Raw genomic sequence first — 4072 nt, 5'->3', positions numbered from 1 at the left:
CCTATTTGTTATAGCAGCTAGGGTTACCTTAATTAATACAGTATTGTAGTGTTTACTGGTGTCTCTCCACTAGGTAGTCTTTTTGTTTGTTTTTGTTTCTGAGGCAAGGTCTGGCTCTATCGCCTAGGCTGGAGTGGAGAAGTGGCATGTTCTTGGCTCACTGCTACCTCTGTCTCCCAGCCTCAAATCATCCTCCCACCTCAGCCTCCTTAGCAGCTGGAATTACAGGCATGTGCCACCACGCCTGGCTAACTTTTGTATTTTTTGTAGAAATGGGGTTTTGCTATGTTGCGATCTGCCCACCCAGCCTCCCAAAGTACTGGGATCACAGGCATGAGCCGCCGCGCCCAGTCTCTTGCTAGACTAGTCTTAAAGGAAAAGTAGGAGTTCTTTAGGTGAAAGAAAATGAACTTGGGGTGGGGGTAGCGGGAGGACAAAAGAGCAATAATTGTATCAGTAACTCAATATCTACTCACTGAGCACCTACTATGTTCCAGGCATTGGAGGGGCAGCAGCAAACCAGACAAACAAAGTCCTCCACTCTCATGGTGCTGAAATTCTAGGGGGAGAAGCACTGAGCATGTAAACACATAAAGTACAGAGAAGGATTTCTCAGAGTGGTGACATGGAGAAAACATACCAGTGTAACAAGGTAATGGGATAAAGAGTAACTGGGAAAAGGCACTGGACTGGATGATCCAGCAGGGCCTCCCTGGAGTGTCACTTTAGCTGAGACCCCAATGGTAAGAAGAATCCGGCCATGCAACAATCTTTGCATTAGGGAAGGGGAAGGAGGAGACTTTCCTAGATGGAGGAACTAGAAGCACAAAGACCCCAAGGTGGGAAGGAGCTTGGTGCTCCTTGAGACAAGAAGAAGGGGCCGGGCGCGGTGGCTCAAGCCTGTAATCCCAGCACTTTGGGAGGCCGAGACGGGCGGATCACAAGGTCAGGAGATCGAGACCATCCTGGCTAACACGGCGAAACCCCGTCTCTACTAAAAACACAAAAAATTAGCCGGGCGAGGTGGCGGCGCCTGTGGTCCCAGCTACTCGGGAGGCTGAGGCAGGAGAATGGCGGGAACCTGGAAGGCGGAGCTTGCAGTGAGCCGAGATCCGGCCACTGCAGTCCAGCCTGGGCGACAGAGCGAGACTCCGTCTCAAAAAAAAAAAAAAAAAAAGAAGAAGGCCAGAATGGTGGGAATGGGAGAGAGTAAGGCTAGATGGGGCCAGGGTGTGTCCCCACCCCTCATCCCTGCTTTATTTTTCCCCATCGCACTTCTTATCACTTAATATGCTATGTATTTCTCTTACGTACACGCTTTATTTTCTATCTCTGCCACCAGGCTGTAAGTCCCATGAAGGCAGGGATTTCTGTCTGTGTTTTGTTCACTGCTGTCTCTTGGTAGACAGTGCCTAGAACAATGCCTGCCACACAGTCTTCCCAAGCTGTGTTTGTTGATTGAATAAATAAATGAGAGATGGATAAAGGACAGATAGTGCAGGGCCTTGAAGGCCATGTTGGGGTCATTCTAGGCAAAGGGAATTGCAGGTGCACTCAGGGAGAGTGCAAGCACTGGTTAGGTAAAGACAGGCTGAGCCTCCCATAGCCCTGTCAGCATGGAGCCAGAGGAGGGCTGCAGTCCACACTGTAGAAAGAGTGGCAGGGTAAAGGCAGTGCCCTGGTCCTCTTGGTCTCCTTGGTGCTTGTTAATCTGACTGGCAAAGTCTGAAGCAGGCAGGTGCTGTGGTCTGGTGAAGCGGAGCCAGGGGAGACATCATCCCAGCGAGAGAACATGGAAGGAACCCACAGCCACAGCAGGGCAAGCAGTCCCATTTCCCAGCAGCCTCATAAGCTCAGTGTGGCAGGGGGCAGCTCTGGGGCTCAAGCCCACTATAGTGGCCCATTGGTCCTGGTGTTACCACCTGTCCTTCCTCAGGCCATTTGATCTTCCCATCTGTGTCAGTCCATTTGCATCACTATAAAGAAATACCTGAGTCTCACGCTGGGGACCAAGAGGGAGAGGGAAGGGAGCAGATGGCTTCTGGCATGACTAAATACGGGTGCCCAAAATTGCATCACTCAGACAAGTCCCTCTTCATTTCCTCGTTTTCCTCTATTTTGAGATAGGGTCTCATCACCCCCCCCCCCTTTTTTTGAGACGGAGTTTCGCTCTTGTCACCCAGGCTGGAGTGCAATGGCATGATCTCACTGCAACTTCCGCCTCCCAGGTTCAAACGATTCTCCTGCCTCAGCCTCCTGAGTAGGTGGGATTAGAGGCATGCGCCCCGATTCCTGGCTAATTTTGTATTTTTAGTAGAGACGGGGTTTCTCTATGTTGGTCAGGCTGGTCTCGAACTGCCGAACTTAGGTGATCAGAATGCCTCGGCCTCCCAAAGTGCTGGAATTACAAGCATGAGTCACCACACCCGGCCTGTTTTCTTCTTATTTTGACTTGTCTGAATGTTGGTGCCCCCTCTCAGAATTCCTATGTTGGAACCTTTTTTTTCTCTAGAAACATTTGAAAAATAGTTTAGAAAAGTTTGCCCAATAACCCAGCACCCTCCAGGTTTTCAAAGGTGAAGAATGTTACTTGTGCAAGTCAGAATCTGATACCAATGAAATGGTGACAGCTTTGCCAGTAAACAAGAATATAGTCTTCCATGGCTAGGAAGGGTGACTGCCACAGCTGACAGGTTCCAAAGATACATGGACACTATGTTGGAACTTAACCATCAAAGTGATGGTATTAAGAAGTGTGCCCTTTGGGAGGTGATTAGGGCTCTACCCTCATGAAAGAGATCAGTGGCCTTACAAAAGGGCTTGAGGGAACCTGATCATCCCTCCCACTCCCTCTGCCATGGGAAGACTCAGCCAGAACGCGCCATTTTGGAAGCAAAGAGCAAGCCCTCACCAGACACTTTATCTTTCTGTGCTTTGATCTTGGACTTCTCAGGCACCAGGACTCTGAGGAATAAATTTCTGCTGTTTATAAATGACCCTGTCTAAGGTATTTTGTTAGAGCAGCAGGCACGGCCAAATACAGCTTCACTCTCAGTTAGGTTCTCTCGAGGTGACAGAAGTCCCCAACAATTCTAGACATGCCTTAATCTTTCTTCATGCTCCTTCCATCCTAAAACAGAGCCACTGAGTGTTATGGGCCCTGAGTGCCCTGGATGTGGTCAAGTGACCTCTTCCAAAAGAGTCACTGTGGGCAGAGGGGTGCAATGCAGCCTGTGTGCAGGAAGGCTCTAGAAAGCAGCTATGGCTAGTGTGGCACAAGGAAGAGGAAGGATAGGAGATTATGTGCTAGTGTGATGTGTGGCTGTCTTCCTGTGAGTGTTCCCCCAGCCACACACATAGAACTGGGAGCTCCTGGTGCCCTGGTTCATCTCTGTGTCCCTATGGTCATACTCTGGAAGCTAAAAATTGATTACTTTTGAATAAACGAATGCACAAACCTTCATTTCCTTTATAGCACCTAATAGAAAAGTGCCTCAGGCTACCACATGAGCTTTATCTCACCTGGCAACTGACATGTAATGTCAGTCATTCTCTTGTAATGTAAAGGATCACTATATTTGTTTTTAAGTTGTTTATTTTTTTAAGAGATGGAGACTTGCTATGTTGCCCAGGATGGACTCAAACTCCTGGGCTCAAGTGATCCTCCTGCCTCAGCCTCTGGAGTAGTTGGGACTACAGGTATATACCACTGTGTCTGGCTGAAGGAGTGCCTTATGAATCACTTTCACATCTGATTCTCACAAGAACTCAGAGGTAGGGTTTATCATCACCATTTTATTATTTTTAGATAGATAGATAGATAGATAGATAGATAGATAGATAGATAGTTTTTTTTTTTTTGAGATGGAGTCTCACTGTGTCGCCCAGGCTGGAGTGCAGTGGTGTGACCTCAGCTCACTGCAACCTCTGCCTCCTGGGTTCAAGTGATTAGTCGGCCTCAGCCTCCCAAGTAGCTGGGACTATAAGCCGGTGCCACCACACTTGGCTGATTTGTATTTGGTATTTTTAGTAGAGATTGGGATTTTGCCATGTTGGCCAGGCTGTGATCTGC

At 48.5% G+C, this 4072-nt stretch overlaps 1 non-coding gene across 1 annotated transcript; it reads right to left on the bottom strand.

Annotated features, from left to right (window-relative positions):
* Positions 1 to 2581: 2581 nt before the first annotated feature.
* Positions 2582 to 2712, bottom strand: LOC123572065 (small nucleolar RNA SNORA24). The gene has a single exon (XR_006696405.2). It is a non-coding gene; the product is annotated as a small nucleolar RNA SNORA24 (small nucleolar RNA).
* Between the last annotated feature and the right edge of the window lie 1360 nt (positions 2713 to 4072).

The sequence above is a fragment of the Macaca fascicularis genome, chromosome 2 (assembly GCF_037993035.2).
Source record: "Macaca fascicularis isolate 582-1 chromosome 2, T2T-MFA8v1.1".
Classification (NCBI taxonomy): Eukaryota; Metazoa; Chordata; class Mammalia; order Primates; family Cercopithecidae; genus Macaca; species Macaca fascicularis.
This window is presented reverse-complemented; position numbering and strand designations above follow the sequence as displayed.